Source organism: Panthera tigris, chromosome F2, assembly GCF_018350195.1.
Source record: "Panthera tigris isolate Pti1 chromosome F2, P.tigris_Pti1_mat1.1, whole genome shotgun sequence".
Lineage (NCBI taxonomy): Eukaryota > Metazoa > Chordata > Mammalia > Carnivora > Felidae > Panthera > Panthera tigris.
The window spans coordinates 15,216,947-15,239,457 of record NC_056676.1 but is presented as its reverse complement, the minus strand read 5'-3'; the positions used below and the strand labels follow the sequence as shown (position 1 = coordinate 15,239,457).

Sequence of the window (22,511 nt, the reverse complement as noted above, 5' to 3'; positions counted from 1 at the left end):
CAATTTTTAGTATTCAATTTTATCCATTGTATTTGTTTATTAGCTATATCCTTTATTCTTTTAGTGGTTGTTCTGTGGTTTACAATACGTGTGTAACCTATTACAGCTTATATTCATCTAATATTATACTACTTCATGTATAATGTTATGATAACATTCATTTTCTACATGTTGACTTTATGTATTTTTTACATATATTTTACTTTGACACATGCTATATACCTAACAGTATATTGTTGCTTTAAATAGTCAATTGTCTTTTAAAGAAATTTTTACAAATAAGAAAAACTTTTTATATCCCAATATATTACCCTTGCTTACGCATTCATTTGTGTCAATTTCCATCTAGTATTATTTTCCTTCATTCCAAACAATTTTTTTTATCATTTATTTTAGAGTGGGTCTGCTAGCTCCAAACTCTCTTAGCTTTTGTTTGTCTGAAAATGTCTTTATTTCCTTTCCATTTTGCAAGATATTTTGGCTAGTTATAGAATTCTAAATTGCCATATTTTCTTGCACATTAAAGATGTCACTGTGTAGTCTTCTTCCTTGAAATGTTTCTTGGTAAAAATTGGCAACTATTCATATCTTTGTTCTCTTCTATGCAGTGTTTACACTTTCTCCACTTGCTTTTAAAATTTTGTTTAATAACGACAAATGTCTTTATGATGTTTTTTTCTTGTGGGTTTCTTTGTGTTATTTTGGAGTTTGATGAGCTTATTGCGTCTGTATTTTTAGTTTTCATCAAATTTAGAAAGTTTTCAACAGATTTTTTATTTTTCTGTTTCCCTCTTTATGTGTCCCTAATCACATAGATTTTTTTTAACTTGGAATTTTAATTGTGCACATAAAAAACAGCATGAGAACAAGGAGTCCTATGGCTGGACATTATCTCTAGATGCAAGGATTTCCAATTAGTCCACTTTTAGTTTGGCATCAGCCAAGATAATTAAGAAGTCTAGTATTGTTTTTCCTGAAGAAGAAAACCAATTTACTACATTCAGTAATGACTTCTATAGCATGTTTTTTTCTGTAGAAATACTGGTTTACTGCATAGAGTTTTCAATGTTTTCCTATAGCAGATTAAAATAAGCAGAGCCTGGAGAATTTTACTTGTTTCCAGGTGAAGTCTTAACATTTACTACCTTTTGAAATTTCTCTTTCCACAAATCTTCTCCAACTATGTATCCTCGTAAACCTCAGTCATATAATTTCTCCCCACTGACTGTACAAATATGATGGCTTATTGTGGATAATAAAGAGAGGCAGTTAATCCCATGAACCCAGGTGGATACACCAGCTTCTTTATTTTTGAATCACTAGCCAAAAGAAGTCCAGCAATGTCAGCAAAACCAATGACAGCAAGTCTTGGAAAAAATCCAGGAGGCAATTTTGGAGATATTCATAACCGTCTAACCCCCATTGGACCAAGTTCTGTATGATGGGCTTAGTTTGTGAATATGTTTTCTGACACCAACTTATATATGGCTTACAATAATGTCAGAGTTATGAGATGCTTTCTTCAAGTTGGGCCCTTGGCTCCTCCACATATTTAGATTGACCCTCAGGAATGGAGTAGAGTGAAAGCTCATTAACCTTCATGGAAGTTTTGTGAGGTGATGCATAGACTTTGAAAGTGAGCAGACTCAGGCTGGCCAGCCCCACAGACCTCTGAATTACCTTGAACATGTTGCTGGCAGAGGTGGCTCCAGTGTAATTACATGAATTTTAGACCATTTGATATTTTCATAGAGATCAATGAGACTTTTACTTTTATTCTCTGGGAATTGTTCTTAGAATTTTATTGCTGTGTGCTTTGGATTTGATAATTTTTAATGTTATGGTTTCAAATGTACTGATCTTTTCTTCTTCAGAGTCTAATGTACCCATCTATTTATTTCAGATAGTGTTTTTCAGTTTTGAAGTTCAAGAATAGTTTATATCCCTCTCCTCACTATGCTTTTCTATTTCTTTAAGATTATAAGCATATTTATAATAGCTGTTTAGAAATTCTTGGTTAGTAAGTCCTTCGTCTATGATATTTGTGGGCCTGCTTCTATTGACTGATTTTTCTTCTGGCTGTGGCTTACAATTTGCTGCTTCTTCATTTATCTTGAGTGCCTGGATATTGTTATTTTTCTTTAACAATTTTCTTTCTTTGCCAGGTAGTTAATTTATTTGCAGTGCAACTTAATCCTTTTGGATCTAAAGAAACCTTTATTCTCGGACTATTTCTAAGGCATCCCTAATTATTAGCCCTATTTCAAATGCATGGCACTTCTCTACTGAACCATTCTGCTGAATGCCCCAGGTATTCAACAAACTCTCTCTGCTTGGCTTGTGGGAATTCAAATGTCTCCCTGCTCTGCATGAACTCTGGAAATCATTGAGCCCCCCCACGCCCACCCCAAGTACTATTGTTTAGCATTTGGGAAGTTTTAATTTGAACATAATGCAATTTTTTATTCAAACAAGGACACAAGGAGGCCCCTCTTCAGGTTTTTGGAGTTCTTTTTACATATAGCTCCATCCTCTCTAGTACTCTTTTATGCCAAGTCCAGCTGCTTCAACCTTGCTTAGCTTTTGTTCTTTCTTTCTCTGAAAAATGGTCTGTAAACTTTAAACAGAAAGCTGTGACAATGGTAGAAATCACTTTATGTGTTTCTCTTCTCTTAGGGGTAACAATCTTGCAGTGCTTGTTTTTAAATGACTGAAAACAAGTTTTTCTCATATATTTTGTCCAATATTCAAATTGTTTACCATGGGAGATCAAGTAGCTTGCTGAAAGCACAAATCAGGAGCAGAATTTTCCATCAGCCATGTTGGCCTTTCTTTTCAGTTCTTTAAAAGAAAACGTAATCAAGTTAGTATTTGCCTTAAAACTATTGCACTTATTCTTTCTGCTTAGAAAAGTCTTCCCAGGCATGTCTACAAGCTACCTTCTTCTCATTCCTTATTTTCCAAAAGAAGCTTTTCTTGACCATACTATTTAAAGGCATTATTTATAATTTTAATTCTTTCCTCTTTTCTTTCATAAAATTTATTGCAGTCTAATTATCTCTTAATTTTTTTTACATGTGTAATGTCACCTCTCCCCTTGCTATGTAAGCTCCACAAGGATTGAAACTTGTACTCCTATATTCCTTAGCTTCTTGAATGGTACTTGGCCCATAGGCAGGAGCCAGGAAACATTTCCTGAATTTAAGTACGAATAAAGGTAGTAGCTAGCCATATACTCTGAAATTGTAAGGTAAGGAGGTGCTAAGCAACATAGTACTGGAGGCCTACACAGTAGAGTAAGTTATGCTTATTTTTCCTGTAAAATCTGCTTTCTCATGAACAGTAAAGAGAATTGAATCCATTATTTTCACAAGAAAAAATGTGACTTTAGATTCTAGATATTTAGCTATGTTTGATACTGGTCTCTCCTCCTTATGAATCTAAATTTGCTATACTCTTATTAGTTACATTATAAGTATGGTCTGTGGCAGTTCTTTGAAATAGAGATGCTTAACTATTTTCTCAAATTAACCTTCTTTATTGAAATATATTGGTATGGTGGCATCTCAGTTTGGGTTGCTATATCCAAAATACCATAGAATGAGTGGCCTTAACAATAAACATTATTTCATATAGTTTCAGAGGATGGGAAATCCAAGATCAAGGTGTCAGCAAATCCAGTGACTGATGAGGATACTTTTGTGGTTCGCAGACAGCCATCTTCTCATCTTCTTGCAGGAGCCTCACAAGGAGGGAGATCCTCTGTCTCATGTCTCTTCATATAAAGATACTAATCCCATTCATGAGGTCTCTATCCTTATAACCTGATTACCTTCCAAAGACTCCAAGTTGAATACCATCACTTTGGGGATTAGTCTTCAATTTATGACTTTTGTGGGGTATACAAACATTCAGTCTACAGCTAGTGGAGAAAATATTGTCTTGTATAATGGTATATATAAATACTATGTGCCAGTTTTAAATTTGCTTGATGATGAAGGGGCTGGCCTGCTTTAATATGAAATAACTGTGGTCATGTTACTGATTTTAATTCTGAAATAGTTAGAAAAATAGCTGACCTAAATAGTCATGTTGTACTTAGTTTTACATTCTCTTAGGTACATGGTTTTTATTAATCATCCAGTTTACTAAAATGTAGGTCTGCATTTTCTTACATTTTAAGAAAGAGAATATTCCCATCCAAGATCTTGGGAGTTGATGTTCTCTTAGTATTATTGGCCTACATGATGGAGGTCTAATCCTCTCCCCAGTTGCAGATTGGTATTTAGGAGCATACGAAACTTGGTGACAGATTTTGGGGCCATACTTATTTATGGGAACTATCTTGGAATCTGCAGGATAGTTTTTTAAAATTTTTATTTGTTTAGTTTTTAATTGTTCCTAGAGCTTTGTTATTGTGATAATGTTTATGGACTGTTCTTCTTCATCAAGTATTTGTAGCTTTCAATATTTCATGTAGAATCATGAATACATTTTGATATAAACTAAGACATTTAACTTTTAAAAGCTATGCCTCCTGTTAATATCTCTTTAAGCATCAAACTTCTTAAATATATCTGTACTATATTGTCATAATTCAGTATAAAATTTCAAACTTAAACAGTAATTTACTCAGTCAAGTAAATCAAAGATACAATTTAGAGTATATACAATTTTTAAGATATTTTTCAAAATATCTAGAGAGCATGACTTCTCTGCCTAAGTGATAATAGTCCAGCATAAACATTTAAAGGCATAAAAAAAATTCTTGGGATGTGGTCAGACACAGGTATTTGTTTATTTAATGTACTTTGCATATAATTTTTTAGATGTGAAAAAGAAGGATCAGCTTTAATCTCCTCAACATTTCCTGAACATTATGACTTTTAGGCTCTTATGTGAATACTGCCAAGGTGATAATGGACACCACTAGTAGCTTTTATGTGGAAATGGAAGTGGCTTTCAAGGTCTCAGGTAACCATGGTCCAAGAGTAACTTATGTTTCAGTCTCTAATTTACTTGGTCCCACTTAGCTTTTTTCATCACTGAGAACATTTTCTCTCAGGCCCACTTTTACCAGAGTCCTAAAGATGTCCAATGATAGATTGGAAGCCTTAGCCTCACAAGTAAGTGAGATCTGGAAATAATTTTGTTGTGCTAAATATGGTGTCTAATGTTTCAGCTTTTTTGCTTGCTAAAGATACCATGCATACCCATCAGTCTTCTTTCCCAGCTTGACTTTCCTAGCGGATTAAGATTTAGTTCTGTTGTTGATAATTCTTTCCTTTTAAATGGTTTGGGCTAAGTTCTCTCTTTTCTCACCAAAACAAAAGAAAACAAGACAAAACAAAAACCAAAAACGACAACAACAAAACAAAAAGAGAGAGAGAGAGATGACAACAACAACAACAAAACAAAAACAGAGAGAGAGAGAGAGAGAGAGAGAGAGAGAGAGAGAGAGATGTTAGTTAACCTCATTTTGGGAGAGAAAATAAATTTTTTTTGAACAGAAAGGAATAATATAATGAATATAATACCCGATCATCTTTTATGGCTATCTCTGTCCTTTTGCATAGTTTCAGTCCATAAATATTTGTTAAATAAATGAGTGCATTAGTGAATAAACCAGCCATATTGAGATATTTTATTTTATTTTAAATGTTTATTTATTTTGAGAGAGAGAGCGAGTGAGTGGGGAGGGGCAGAGAGAGAAGGAGAGAGAGGATCCCAAGCAGGCTCTGTGCTGACAGTACAAAGCCCGATACAGGGTTCAGGCTTATGAATTGCGAGGTTATGACCTGAGCTGAAATTAAGAGTTGGACGCTTAACTGACTGATCCACTGAGGTGCTCCTATATTGAGATATTTTAAAAATTCTTGTAAAAAGAGGAATATTTTTTCTAGGTAGTCCAAATCCCAGTGCCCACAGGAATTAGATGTTTAAATCTATTCTTTCGGTATTATATGTAATAAATATTTAACAAATAATGAAAACTGCTTTTTGTGACTCATGCAGTTCACCCCAACCAATCACTGATGGCTCCACTTTCTTTTCAATAGTCATTGTAAAGGGAGTAGGAAGGTCTCTAGTGAGAGATCCCTGTGTGTCTATATACCTAAAGCTGTAACATTTGTCATTTTATTCTGTGATTTGTAAACTAAAGAAGGTCAGCTTGTTCTTGCCACATTGAAAATAGTTTATTTTTATTTAACAGTTTTTATGTTCAAAAGTTTGGATAGAAATTTGCTGGTAACAAGGCAATTCATAAACATCACCATATCATCTGACCTTTTTACTAGTTGCCTACTTCAGACACCCACTTTCTTGCAAAGTTTCAAATTCACCATTTGCTTTTTTGTACTCAATTTCTTTTTTTTTCCCATGAGTTTAAGATGTTTTTCTAAGAGGGAGAAGTGTATCAATAAGTTCCTCAGCACTGCTAAAATTATCAGTGAACATCTTGTCAGACAGTGATGTGTGAATCTGTTTTGTATGCCTCTATCCAAGGCCAGGTTTGTTGATGGAGGGAAACACTTTCTCATTTTTAATCCTGAATCCCACCCTGTGTAGAACACAGTAGTATCATGCAGAGACTTCCATGGGAGAAGATGCCATTTTAATTTGTTTTCTAGCTTTCTTATTTGTCTGTGTTTTCCTAAACATTAAGTTTAAAACAATGGACTCTTACTATTTCCTCTTCATATTCATTGGTTGCTTTCAGAGATACTTTATTCCCTTTAGTTCAGGCATAATTCCACCCTGGTTCTAAGAATCTGTGAGTTAGGAGTGGAGCATTTTTGTCATATTCTTTAATGTCCTTTGATGCAGGTCCGGCATGCATCAGCTGCTGCAGTGATCTTAGAATAATTTACTTATCCCCTAATGCCATCTATGAAAGAGGAAGTCAACCAGGTTTGTATAAATGCAGGATTCTAATGTGACCACTAACATTAAGTCACTAATGCGACCCTCTCATTAGCCATTACTTTCAATTAGGTGTTCTCAAACAATTAGCTTTCGAGCTACATGATCTTATTTATAGCATATACATTCCCCGGTGAGAGAAGAAATTACTTCTGGGAAAGCTGAGTCTCCAACTTTTAATTTAGGTACTAAATTCAGATACATTACCTCAGTTGGACTTTCTTCTTGTGGAATTACTAAGCTCAGTTCTCTTGATCATGTGATTCTTTAGGCATCATGAGCCTCTTAAGAAGAGAACTACTAAACTCCATGGGTGCTTAGAGCACACAGGAAGATTAATGCAGCAGAGACCTGCTCTTTGCAAATAGCATTAAAACTTTTCAGATTTTCGAAGCATTCTCAGGAAAAAATCCTCACATCTTATTAATAACATTTGGAACCATATATTTTGTAAGTTCCTAGTCTTATGCACAGATTTGTCTGAAGTTTTTGTTGTTGCTTCTTTGACTCTATCTTCTACCATGAAAACTGAAACTCTGGAGTCACTTTAAAGATGCTCTGAAAGAGGCGCCTGGGTGGCTCAGTTGGTTAAGTGTCTGACTCTTGGTTTTGGTTCAGGTCATGATCTCACAGTTTGCGAGATCAAGCCTGTGTTGAGCTCTGTGTTGACGGTGCAGAGCCTGCTTAGGATTGTCTCTCACTCTCTCTCTGCCCCTGCCCATTTGTGCTTTCTAAATAAATAAGTAAATAAGTAAGTAAGTAAATAAATAAATATGATGGTCCTGATGGAGTTTTCAAAATACATAATAACATTTAGTGCAGCAATAGTCACATGGTACTTTCCAGATACCATATCAAATTTTTCCCAAATAAGACATGGTCTTTGCCCAGAAGGAGTTTGCTATGAATGTAAAATCATACAACAAATATTGAATATATATGTGTATATATATATACATGCATATATATATATATGTATATATATATATACACATACATACATACATACATATATATATATATTCATCCATTTTTTTTCAAATCCGTACAGGGTACCTAATATTTTCTAGACTCTGGAGAGATAGTCAGTATATAAGAATATACAAAATCCTCCTCTCAGACCTTCGTTGTATTGTTTGTGGAGGACTGGGATGGAAAAGGACAGATAGTGCCAAGAAAACCAACCAACAAATAAGATAATTACAGATTATAGCAAGTGCAGTGGAGAAAACAAAGTGATAGCTCAGCAGAGGATACTTCTGAGCTCTCAGTAAAGACACAATTTCATCTGAGTTCTGAAGGATGGAAAGGAGCTGGTGATGGAGGAGCACAGAGGCAGAATGAGAGCAGGTGCAAAGGCCCAACAAGCTTGACCCTTTGGGGAAGAGCAAGGTTAGAGTGATTGGAACACAGTGAATGAATGAGAGAGATGTGGAAGGTGAGGTTGGTTTTGAAAACAAGAGTCAGTTTGTGGAGGCCAGGTTGGATTTTATTTTAAAGGCAGTGGAAAGTCATTGAAGCATTTTAGGAAAGATGGTGTCTTATTAGACTTTAAACAAGATGTTTCTACCTGCTGTATGGAGACTAAGTTATAAAGGCAAGAGTTAAAACAAGGAAACACATTAGGAATCTGTTTCAGTGTCCTTAGTATCCACCTAGGAGATGATGGTGGACAGGACTAGATGGGATCAGTAGTGATGGAGATGAATTGTAGATATCTGAGATATATTTGATATATTTTGATGATGGATTGGCTGTACGGGATAAGGGAAATAGAGAAACAAAGGATGATTTATTGATTTTTGGCATGAACAACTGAGTATAATTTGCTGAAAAATAAGGAATAATGGAAATATATAAAGGGAAAGTAAGTGTAGAGGAAGAAAACTTGTGACAAGTCATGGGGTCATGGTGGTTACTTTTTCTTTATGTGTTTTGTGTATGTTGTATTAAACAAATATAATGGATTTGCCCAGTTCTATTAAGTTCTATTGCAAAGTTCTGTTAAGTGCTATATGCTAAAATAGAACAGATAATTTTTGAATCAATCATATTTTATTGAGGCACTGTTCTGTTCTAAACACTATGTTAAGTCCATCGTATTCTTAATTCTTGATCTCCAGGCATGCCAAAAGCAATTAAAACCTGATGTGATGAATGCTGTAATGGAGGCATATATAAAGTATTATGGAAACAGAGAGCGGGAGACATAGTCACCCCTGAAGATGGGGCAAGGGCATCTGGAAACAGTGATTATTCCAGCATTCCTAAATGCGAGGGGCTGAGGCTTGTAGGGGGTCTGGGGATAGGGCAGAGGGCCCTGTGCCCTTGTCTTACTACTGTGTTCAAGAGGGAGGCTGAGGGCGATTTTGGGGACCCCACGTTCTCATGGCATTGTCACTACCTCAAAGACAACATCTATGCTGGCCCTTTAAAGTGAGAGAGAACTTTGTCAAGTACAAATGAGGGAGGGGGGTGTTTTCTAGGGAGAGAAAAAAGCCAAATGTTCAGGAATAGTATGGAGGAATGGTAAGAATTGTGGTTGGAGATGTAGACTGGAAACAGCTGTGAAAACCTTGGAAGCTGAGCTCAGGACACTTATTCTTACCCTCAAGGAGCTTTCCATCCAGAAAAAGAGTTTTACCAGTCATGTGCCTGCCAGTTGACATACTAGCCTTATATTTGATGTGACAGATTGTGAGCATAATTAATTATTAATGAAGCCTTGATGAAGCTGATGTCTTTGCTGAGTTATCATATTAAGGGTGTTGGGATTTGTGTTTACATCGTTCAGAAAGAAATTGTGGTAGGAGCCAGCAGGAGACAGTGTTTGGCCTGACTACTGAGAAGCTTGGAAGTTCATTTTTAGGACTAGCTCCTTTTCTCAAGTTCTATTTTTCTTTTCCATTATAGGCTTTAAGGAGTGAGCCTATGTTCCTTTCCTCTTTCTACTTTATGTCTTGGATTTCTTCTACTACAGAAATGGCTTCTGAATACATGACAATTCTTCCAGTTCCCAGTTTCTGGAACCCACCTGGCAAAAAGGTGCTTATGAGTTTGGCCAGAATGACCAGATTTGAATTTTGATTCTGTGATTTATTATTAGTTCTGTAAACTTGGAGAAGTTTCTTAAGCTCTCTAAACCTGTTTTTCCTTTTTAATTTATAAGCCAAAGATAGTACTACTGCTTACCTCATAGGGCTGTTGTAAAGGACAAATGAAATAATGCATATGAACTTAGTATAACACCCAAAGTACAATGATAAGTTCTTGATATACCTCAATGACTGAAAACAGCTCTTCGGTAGGTACTCTGTAAATGTTGGCTGTTATAATTATCAATCCTCAGCAGGATTAATCAAAACAACAAACCTTAACTAAATCATGTAACCTATGTTTCCAACGGTCATAGCACAGAATCAAAAATAGTCATGTTCAAACAAACTGATTTCTCTGGATCTACCTCCTTTTAATCTGTGAAAACAACATCATTCACCCATTCGCCTCACCTGGCTCGAGAACACCCATTGTGCCCTGGAAGACCAGCCCTCTTGGGCACTGCTTAGTGGCCTACACCCTCTCTGGCTCAGTGTGGGCATAGCTCTTCCCGTGGCTTCTCCTGTACCTGCTGCCATCGTTGCTCCTGATGTCTTGCTCTTACTGGAGCCTGCTGCCTTCCCCAGTAGAGAGAGGGAGGGTTCTGGGATGGTTTGGCTCCTGGTTTCACCACTGTTTCCATTCTGGGCTTAACCTTGGCTACAAATGGAGAAACAGTCCTGTCCCCATTTGTGAGATCCTCTCTGACATAGGCTACTTTGTAATGCTGCCTCATGCTCTTACTGTGTGATTGAGAGCTCATGTAACAAGTATTTGAACTTTTACCAGCTACTTTTCTACATCTGATTCTTCCTCAAGTGCAAACATAATTTCTTGGGGATTAGTTTAGAAAATGTTGAGTGTGTCTTAGCATGCTTGCTGATTTTGACTGTGCTACTGAGATAGTTACTAGAAGCTACTCTAGACTTTTACTTTTTTCTTTCATTCTAAAAAAAAAAAAAAAGAATCTCATATGTCCTTTCACCTTTCCTTAGGAAAAGCCTGTGCTGACTGTGTTTCCCTGGGAAGGCCCTTTCTTTTATCTGCAGAGACTGGGCTTAGCATTGACTTGTCCAATATCAATATTATTGGAGAAGAGGACTTGTTTCCAATCTCCAACAATGATGTAAGGAGGAAACAAATCTGTAAGAAAGCTCTATGATGACAGATATATGTGAAATGAAACAAAATGTTTTGTACATATCCCCAAATTTTAATTTTCTTGTTATATCAATTAATCTTATTTTGAAGGTTAGGGGGAAAATAGGAGGAAAAGGAGGATATTAAGAATGATTAGGGAAGATCACTCAGAGGAATGAAGAAAGATAAGAAAGGAAAGACAAAAGTGCAAATGCACTGAAAGAAAAAGTGATGATATTTTTTTCCTTTCGAGTATTTTGCGCCAGACAAAAAGAAGCCACGACCTCTGGCTTGTCCTCTGCTTTTCTTTAATAGTATTTCTTGCTCTTAATTTAAATATTGTTATTTTTCACATCAAACTCTAACCCGTTACAGAATCTAATAATTCAGAAGTTGGGTAATCCCATTTTTAATGGTTTAAAAAGTAACTACATGATAAAGTAAAAGTAACTTTTTTTGCCTGCTGCTAAAAGCACCATAAGTAATATACTGAATTAAAACTTTCAAATAACTGTGTCACCTTTCTATTGGCAAGTAACTTGGTACCAGATGGGATTCCTTAAATAAATATTCTGGTTTATCGTCTCAAACAAAAATTTTTATTTCAAATAATCAATAAAACATGTAGAAATAAAACAAAAATATAGGCAAAAGGAATTCTTTATTTCATAATGACGAGTTTTAAAACATACCAATTTATTGCCAAGGATTGAATTTTGGAAAGGAATCTCAAGAAAATCCTGTTTAGTGTTCATAGTATCTCAGGGGCAGGTGGCAAAAATTTGGTCACTGGTGAGAAAGTATGATAGATTTATTTGCATTCTATAACTCTTTAAGATAGGAGTTAGAAATAATAGATAGAAGCAGAGTCAGAGATCAGGGCCATGGGTGGTCCACTCAGCTCTGCTGTTCCTTCATTGGAGTACCTATGACCTTGGTCTAGGAACTGACCTCACAAAAGCCCATTCAGTTCTCAGCAAATGGAAACCAGTGCCCCCCATTAGGAATCCAGAGATGGATGGAGGTGGTTGGGGGAAAAACAGTCTCTTTATTTATGTACTAAGAGATATTAAGCTTTACTATCCAATATTGCTATAATACTAAAGTGGAAGCTGTTCCTTCTTTTATCCTTAAACCACATAGACAGAAGTGAGTGTTAGTATTCACTACTTTTTCTTCTGCTGTTTTCACTTGTTAAAACCCATTCAGTTTTGAGATTTTGCCATTTATTTATAGAAAATATTACTTTCTTTTGACTGTTGTCATCTCTAATTTTCTTGACTTGCTACATTTTTGGGGGAGCCCTCCCTGACCTTCATGATTGGAATAGTTCTTCTTATATGTACTATTAGAGTACATACCCAATTTCAACAGATTATAACATTTTTACAGTATTTTTTGGAGTCAATACTCATGCTTAAAAAGGCCAGATAGGTAACATGAGTGTCTGAAGATTTTGGGCTAAGAAAATAAAGATTAAATTGCTTGTATTGCAAAAAAGCTAAATTTATCCCCTGGTTTTAGTGCATTAAGTTCCACAATGATAGGAAGCATTTCTATTTTATTTACTACTGTGTCTCCATGAACAAGGACAGGTGCCAGTACTAAGTAGACTCTCAGTGAGATGGGTCAAATGTTTGAACACATGAGTTTACACATTGTGAGAGTTCCTCTTATCCCTTTGTGAAAGTGTGTGTCTCCTTTTTAGGTGGTCAGTGACCCTTAGAATTGCAAACAGTATAATATCATAAATCCAACACTGTATATTTGGACATTATTACTTAACTTTTTTAAAGGTAATAAAAGTATTTCATTGAAGCACCTGGGTGGCTCAGTCAGTTAAGCATCTGACTCTTGGTTTTGGCTCAGGTCATGATCTCACAGTTTCGTGAGTTCAAGCTCCAAGTTGGGCTCTTCACTGACAGCACGGAGCCTGCTTGGGGTTCTCTCTCTTTCCTCTCTCTCTGCCCCTCCCCCACTCAGTACCAGATGTCTCTCTCTCTCTCAAAATAAATAAATAAATTAAAAAAGTAATTCGTATCCCAATATTTTATTAGAAATTTTTCTTACTTTGACTACCTATTGCCGTTTTTTCCAGTTTTCTTCCCACCTCTGTGGCTGCTCTAGTTAGGTCTCATTTTTCTATATTTTCTCTTCCCACTTATTCCTCTCTTTGGCTTACTTTATTGATTCCCATATGCTCTAAGTACTATCTATTTACCAATTACTCTTAGAATTGTGTTCTCTCAGAACTCACACCTGAATACTAAAACAAAAATTTTAAAAAGAAAATTACCTTATGAGCATTTCCACATGGGTGTTTCACAGATATCTTACACTTGTTTGGTCAAAAACTCTTCCTTCCTACCATGAAACGCCTTTCATATTATTTTTAGAATTCACCACTCCATATTTTGTAGTGTCCTCATAAATGAGTGCTATTGGGTTAAGCAATATGGATAAAGAGTGACCAAAATAGACACATTATTTTGACAGAGACAGGTATTGAGTATGTACTAATCAGAGTAACTATGTAATTTTAGTTGTAGTAAGAACTCTGAAACTAAAGTTGAAGATGTCATGAGAAGATGTTCTCTGGTAACATAATCCAATCTGGAGCCCAGAGACAGTTTTTCTGAGTAAGTAACATTTAGGCTGAGGGGGTGGGTGTGAAGAGGTAGGGAGAGATTGTTCCAAGAAAGACTAATAGGTGTTAGATCCTGGCCTGAGCAGAAATGGGGCGCGTAGTAATGACAGGAACATGATGAAGGAGGAGACTGGTGATGTTGGCAGACATTTTATAGGTCAACATTTAGGACTTAGGCTTTATTCTAATGGCAGCACAACGTCATTAAAGAGTTTTCAGTGGAGGTATCATAAAATCAATTTTCCATTCTAAAAAGATGGTACCATAATCTAGCCAGTCAGCCAAACCAACAAAGTGGGAGTCCTCCTGTACTTCTACATTTCCGTTAGCTTTCACATCTGCCATATCCACCAACTTGCATTTGTCCAAATGGTCAGACTCCTCTCCTCAGTGCCTTTGTGGATGTTGTGCCTGCATTCTGAACACCCTTCCATTCTTTCTCCACTTGGGTAATTTCTACAGGTCCTTTGTGAATCTGAACACCACCTCTAGGAAGTCTTCTAAGATTTTATGTCGTTCCTTGTCTCCATCCTCATTTCCAAGTCATCTGACTGACATTCCCATAGTGTTCTATATGCACCTCCACCTTAATACTTATCAAACTGCATTGAAATTATGTGTTTGTTAGCCTTCTACCCATGTAGACTATGAGCTTTTTGAGTTCTATGACCACTTTCAGTTCTTTATTTCCAGAGACTAGCACAGTGTAATGGTAGCTGCCAAACATACAGGTATTGAATAAAGGACTGTATCAGTAAGGAAGACTCATCTACTATTTTGACAATCCTAGATAATTTATTTTCTAATAAAGATTGTTTATCTATAGTTATTGGATATCCATATGACTATACATAAGTATATTGGATATACACTGGAATCATATGTGTATGTACATAAAACACAGTTTTATGGAAACAGCATGGACAGTACAATCAGAGAGAGCTGGGGTTGCACTTTGGCTTCTGTGACTGTCTAGCCATGTCATTTGTGGGAAGTTCGTTTATTTCTCTAGGCTTCAGTTTCCTTATCTGTAAAATGGAGATAATAAATGCTGATAGCTTTGTGTGTTAATAAAATAACTGAATCAACATACAGCCTGACTTCTGGCAGGCTTTTAATAAATGGCAATTCTTTCCCGTTTCTTTTCTTTTCCCTTTCCTCTCCTTCACTAACATTCTCACGCTGCCTTTTTTCACTTATTCCTACAATTAAGTACTCGAGAAACTTGGCATCAGTGTTTCTGGCAGTTGGTGAGTTCTTTTGAGAAAGGTTGTACAAAGTGATAGAGGACTGTTTATCTCTGATACTAGAATTCAGGAAAGAGTTTCAAATATTTGAAGGTAAGAAGTACAGTCAGGGATTTGTCATTGTCCTTGCATATCATAATTTACTGTATATATCATAGAAAATAATTTACACTAAAATATTTAATGAAGTTTACTTTTTCTATTATTTATGCTATTCTGTGATTTTTTGAAATCAGGTCAGAACTTTTGTGTTTAATGAAGTCCAACATATCATTTGATGGAAAATTCATTGTTAATTAAGTGATATATAGATATATATTTTTATTCATAAATAAAATGCTATATTATTGAAATAGAGAATAACATGTCAGAAATGTTAGATTAGTTATGTATACACGTGTAACCACTTCATTTATATGTATTCATACAGTTAAGTAAAAATTTTTTTTTTAACTTTTTAAAATTTATTTTTGAGATAGAGACAGACAAAGCATGAACGGGGGAGGGTCAGAGAGAGAGGGAGACAGAATCCGAAGCAGGCTCCAGGCTCTGAGCTGTCAGCACAGAGCCTGACGCGGGGCTCGAACTCACGGACCGTGGAATCATGACCTGAGCCAAGGTCGGATGCTTAACCGACTGAGCCACCCAGGTGCCCCAAGTAAAATTGTTTTAAATAGCACTCTTTACCGTGGATGAACAACTATCCCTATTTTAGGACTTGTTATTTTATATTCCTTAAAAATACACAAAATAAAGCACTAAATAATAATTAGGAAGAATTAAATAGGTTTATAAATAGAAAAAGTCAAATATTTGATTTACTTTTTGAACTGTGGACTATACTCAGCAAACTATCATACCTTGTACTTTATTCTCAAGAACTAAATTATACTGACATCTCTTAAAGTTCCTGAAGATATGCTCATTTAAAAGGTTTGGTCTTACATTTTGTGTTAAAATAGGTTACTTAACTCTTGAGGACTGGATAGATACAGGCTCCCAAATTATGTTTTACGTTCATTACAGACTAGAAGGGGCAGACAATGAGTTAGACTTTGGCAGAGTTGCAGGTCTGGGAGAGTATCCATTTTGATGGAAACACCATCTAGAAACACCCTCACAGACATATTTGGAAATAACGTTTAACCAACTATCTGGGCACCCCATGGCCTAGTTGACACATACATTTAACTATCACAGCAAGCTATGAGTCAGACAGACCACAGATTCAAATATCAAAACTGAGACCCAGGGAACAGGTCAGAGAAGCAACAAAGGTAACTTCCCGTTGAAGGTGAAGGCCTGGTTTGGTCTTAGAGACTAGGGACAAGTAGGGGCAAATTGAGTAATAAGACTTATCCTAGAAGCCGGGGGCAAAAGAAAGGCTGCAAGGCCAGATATGCCACAGTTAATGTAAGTCTCTATGTGATTCTGACTTATCAGAGTGAGGCTGATTGCAGAGGACCAGGGCATAATTGATGTCAACTGACTTTTACTGTGACTCACGCATTCAAATTGAAATGTGTATTGAAAATGTCCTTCTGCAAAATTTGAATAGAGATTGAGAGTTTCTCTCATCAGGAATATTCATGGTTTTCTTTTGGTTTCAGAATGTCAGTGTCCTGTCCCAGTTTGGGACTCCTGTGCCAGACAGCCTATGTGATAGTGATGGTTTTACCTGGAGTGCCGTAACTTTACCTTTGGAGTTGGCAGGTGATATGAGGAATTGGAGTAGCTGGAGGAAGGAATTCAAAATGAGTGAGGAGGCTCCAAACAAAAACAGCTTGGATGGGTAAAGAAAAGCCCATGTTGGCTGTGACTATCTGGAAAACTATGGAAGAGGAGAGAATATTGAGTCTGGAAGCATCTGGGCAGAATTTTGGGAAGAAGAAATAGTTACTTGAGTAGAAAATGAGTGGTAGGGAAAGTATCACTAAGTGGGATTGAGTGACAGTGAAAGTCTAATCTGGAGCTAAGATTCTAGGGGAGCTTAAGGGCTTGCAAAGAACACTAACTTTACGAGTAGGGATCAAGTAGTGAGCCAGCTGAATGAAAAATGAAACCTGGATGAATAGCCTTTTTAATGCTTGAATATTATGTCAACCTGCATCAGGTTAACATGAATGTCTTTATAACTATCTGCTCCTGTAAATAACTCTCCAGCCTATGGTTTCAGATAAAAAAAAAAAAAATTCCTGCATGAGAGTACAGTTGTGTGTATTATCTGTATCTGACTAAAGCTTGTGTGGTGTTTTTCAGCAATAATTTTCTGATGTAGCCATTTTTCTAATATGAAAATGTAAAATATATATTTGTTTATAATATATCAAAATATATTCTAGATATCTTATAGTTTTATAGAACAAGTCTGTGGTCAATGAGATCAATTATATACCTCTGTTTCTTAAGGCTTTCTTTCCTCAAACTTTTATATGTCAGTGCTATCATTCTAGTGTGCTGCTTCTGGAGAAATAAATGATGGAATCTATACTTTCTAGGAGACTATGACTAATAGGGTACCAGGCAAGTAAATGCTAAATATCATAAAAGATATAATAGAGGAATGCCATGGAAGCTTGTAAGGGAACACCTAATCTAGACTAAGAAGAATGGATTTCAGTTTAGTAACTATTGAGAGACAATAACCTCTGTTTTGAGTTTTAAAGAAGAAAACTATTAGCCAAGAGAAGAACGCTCCAGAAAGTAACACAAAATCATAAAGCTCTAATACAGAAAGCTGCATTTGACAAATTACAAATAATTCACTACAGAGTACAGGGTTTAGGGGCAAAATGTTGGGGAAAAGAGGAGGTGTAGAGAAAAGTTAGAGAGGCATGTAGTAAATAAGTCACAGAAGAGTTATAGATCACATTAAGGACTTTTGGTTTATCCTGATGTCAGTGATAATCTGAAATCTTTGAAGAATGTTAACATGCAAGTAATATTTCCAGGCTTGTCTTTTAAAAGTATTATCATGACAATAGAGTGGAACATGGTTAGAAGGAGGTGTGCCTGGGAAAGATACATTGCAACCCAACTGGAGCTTTTAAAATAAGGCAATGGCTGTAGAGATAAAGAGATGGAAGCATATTCTAAGGATGTTAAGGAGACAAACTTGGTAAGACTTGGCAAACAACTGGATGTAGTTGGCAACTGAGAGGCATGAGGGTAAAGAATGACTCCTACAGTTTCTGGTAGATAGATTAGATAAATTGTGATGTTATTTACTGGGAATGTGAACTCAGGAAACCTGATATGGAGGCGATAGATAGTGAAGTTTAATTTTGAACATAATGACTAAAGTGTAGGTAATAAAATCCAAGTAGGAATGTTCAGTGGAGATTTAGATAAATGGGTTGGGGGTCAGTAGAGACATTGGGGTGGAGATTTGGATTTGGTAGCAGTCAACAGTTGACATAATGGGAAACAATAAATTAAGTTTGTGTTATGGTTTGAAATGTATTTCTGCCAAATTCACATTTGGAAACCATAACCTCTAATGTATGTGACTGTTTGGAGATAGGGTCTTTAAGGAGTTAAATTGAGGTTAAATGATGTTCTAAAGGAGGAGACTTAATCCAGTAGTACTAGTGTTCTTATAAGAAGAGGAAGAGACACAGAAATGTGTGCAAAGAGGAAAGGTGCATGTTAGGACACAGTGGTAAGGTGTCCATCTAAAAGCCAGGAAGAAAGGCCTTACCAGAAGTTACTGCAAGTACCTTGATCTTAGACTTCCAGCCTCCAGAACTGTGAGAAAATAAATTCGTGTTATGAATCCATCCAGTCTGTGGTATTGTTATAGCAACCTAAGTAGAATAACATAGTCAGGAAGAGTCTATAGGGATAGAAGAAAAGATGAATAAAGACAAAACTCTGGGAAACTAATATCAATTAAAGAAGATAGACTACATTTGAAAAAGGGCAGCCAAGGAAAAGGAGTGAGGACAGAGGGAGATGCTGACAATACAGAGTGAAGAGAAGACAAGTGGAAACATGTTCCTGATGGAGCTGAGAAGTTAGGTTTAAAGGGATGGAAGGAAGAAATTAAAAAGTGGTTATAGATTTAGATAAATTGTAGAGTATAGAGACAGGAAATTAACAAGTTATACTCAAGGCTTTGAGTAAGGTTGTTTTTTGAAACAGGCACTGGAAGGAAGAAGGTGGATAGGAAACTTCAAAATGCTAAAGAGTTAATACATTTATTGTGTACTTCTTCTGATTAAGAAGAGATAATGGGGGGGGGGGTGCCTGGATGGCTCAGTTGGTTAAGCATCTGACTTCGGCTTGGGTCACGATCTTGTGGTTCATGAGCTCGAGCCCCACATAGGGCTCTGTGCTGATTGCTCAGAGCCTGGTGCCTGCTTCAGATTCTGTGTCTCCATCTCTCTCCAGCCCTCCCCTGTCGCACTGTTTCTCTCTCTCTCAAAAATAAATAAACAATAAAAAAAATAAAATAAAAAAAAGAGATAATAGGGACTTGATTGAACTTCTTCTTTTAAAAATTAGAAATTTGGACTAAATATAAGAAATATGGTGTACAGATACTGGATATCAGTTAAGGAAGGATAGTAATCTCTTTCCTGAGAGAGGGGGAAGAATGAGGTGACCCTATGGTTGCCCCAGCTGGCTACCTGGAGATGTTCCAGCCATAGTACAGGAAAGAGGAATCCATATGGATCTTAAAGTCTTTGATTTGAAGAAACAAAAGTGAGACTTCAGGGAGGCCAAAGTAATTTAAGTTTGCAGAGTAGAGAGAGAGAGAGAGAGACAGAGAGACAGAGAGACAAGGATAGAGACAGAGAGAGACAGAGAGACAGAGAGGGAGAGAAAGAGAAAGAGAAAGAAGAAGCTGTGGAGATCCTCAGAGTGCTTTTAGTTCTTCAGCTGGGTACTGATCATCACAATGCATGTGAAGGAACTATCCACTTAAAAGTAACAGAGGGAACAATCACTGCAATTCATCAAGGATCGGGAAAAGTATCTCTTTCTGCAAGCCTTAGTGGAAAAACTTGTAACTGATGGAGCATCAGATACAGTACTCAAAAGGGTGTTGCTATAGTAGTAAGGCAAAATTTACTCTAGACTAAAGGCTGTTCTAGTCTTGCTTAAAATATCAAGCTTCAAAAGGATCATTGTTTTTAACTAACTTGACTAAGGCTCAGAAAAATGTTTAAGACTATTTATAGGGATACAAAAATATTCGGCACTCAGGAACATTTATAGGATTACAAAATATCCTGTACCCAAGAGGGTAAAATTTACAATGTCTGGCATCCAATCAGAAATTGCCAGGCATGCAGAGAGGCAGGAAAATATGACACATAAAGAGGAAAGTCAATCAACAGAAACATACACAGAAATTATACAAATGATAGATTTTCTAGACAAATACATTACAACCCTCATTTTAACTGTTTTCTATATGTTCAAGAAGGTAGAGGAAGGATTGAACATGTTAAGTAGAGACATGGAATATATATATATATATGAAAAAGACTCCATAAAACTTCTAGAGATAAAAGAAAAAAACTGCCTGACATGAAAAACACACTGGATGGTATTAATAACAAGTTAGAAATTACAAAAGAAAAGAACAATGAACTTGAAGACAAAGCAAAATTGACTGTCCAAGATGATACACAAAAAGAAAAATGACTGAAAGATAAATAAATCATTAATTAGAAGTGGAACAATGTAAAAATGCTTAATATATGTGAAATTGGAATTTCTGAAGGAGGGGTTATAAAAATATTTGAAGAATCCATGGCTAAAATTTTTCAAAATTTGAGAAAAATTATATCAATCCAGGTACAAGGCACCTGAAGAAAGCTTCGGCAAAGCACATCATAATAAAGTGTTCAGAAAGTGTTAAAGAAATCAGTGTTAAAGAAAAATCTTGGGGCACCTGGATGGCTCAGGCCATCATGACCTTGATTTAGGCTCAGGTCATGGGATTGAGCCCCATGTCAGGCTTTGTGCTTAGCATGGAGCTTGTTTAAGATTCTCTTTCTCTCCCTTTGCCCCTCTCCCTCACTTATGGTCTCTCTTTCTCTAAAATAAAAAAAAAGAAAAAGAAAAGGAAAAATCTTTAAGGACTTCAGAGAAAAATGACATATTAAGTACAGAAGAACAAAGATAAGAATGACAGACATCTCGCTGAAAACAATGCTGTGGAACATTCCACCGCAAATCAGTGGAACAGCATCTTTAAAGTACTGAAGAAAGAAAGAAAAACCATCACCAAAATATCTTTCAGAATTAAGGTTAAATAAAGCCTTTTTCAGAGAAATAAAAGCTGGAAGAGTTAAGAACCAGTAGACCTGCCTGACAAGAATTGTTAAAAGTCATTCAGTTTGAAGGCAGATGATAGCAGATGGAAATCTAGATTTACACAGAGGAATGTAGAGCAGCAGAAATGGTAAAAACGTGAGTCAATATAAATCTCATTTTAAAAATCTCACTAAAAGACAATTGACTATTGAAAGCAAAAGCAGTGACAAAATAGTGTGAGCTTTTTAACCCACTTAGGAGTGTCTGAAATAATAGCACAGTGGTTGTGAAGGCAGAAATGAAAGTGTATTATTTTAAGGTTCTTCTACCATATGTAAAGTTTTATATTAGTTGAAGGTAGACTGTGATTAGCTAAGGATGTAAACTAAAAACCAAAGCACTTGCTACACACACACACACACACACACACACACAAACTGAATTATAGCCAACAAAGGGAATAAAGTGTAATCAGAAAAATATTGCATTCATCTAAAAGATGCAGAAAAAAAAGAGGAAAAATAAACAAAGAACAGATGAGATAGATTAGAAAACCTGTAACAAGATGGTGTATTTTAACAGCACCATGTCAATAATCACGTTAAATGTAAATTGTTTAAGCACCCCCAACTAAAAGGCAGAGGTTCTCAGACTCGATAAAAAAGAAAGCGTCAACTATAAGCTATCTACAATAAACCCACTTTAAGTGTACAGACATAATAGTTTAAAAATAAAAAAAGATCGAAAAAGATATCCTATGCTAACACTAATCAAAAGGAAGCTGGTGGGAATTTAAAATGATACAACTACTTTGGAAAACAGTTTGACAGTTTCTTAAAAATCTAAATATACACTTACCATATGATCCAGACATTCCACTCCTAGGTATTTATGCAAGAGAATGAAAGCATATGCCTATACAAAGACTTGTACATGAATATTCATAGCAGCTATATTTGCAATAGCCAAAACCTCGAAAAAATCCAAATGTCCATTGGTAGGTTAAGAGATAAATAAGTTGCGGTTTATTCACACAATTAAATACTGCTCAGCAATAAAAGGGAATAAGCCGCTGATACAAAGAACAGCATAATTGAATTTCATAATAATTATGCTGAGTGAAAGAAGCCAGACATAAAAGTATACATACTATATGAATCTCTTTATATAAAATTTGAAAATGTAAA

At 35.9% G+C, this 22,511-nt stretch overlaps 1 long non-coding RNA gene and 1 pseudogene across 1 annotated transcript in view; one reads left to right on the top strand and one right to left on the bottom strand.

Moving 5' to 3' along the window:
• LOC122235089 overlaps positions 1-22,511 on the top strand; it is a 221,626-nt gene that overhangs the window by 52,189 nt on the left and 146,926 nt on the right. The gene's annotated exons all lie outside the window — the stretch shown is intronic.
• On the bottom strand, positions 1,110-1,689 carry LOC102963014 (annotated as a pseudogene).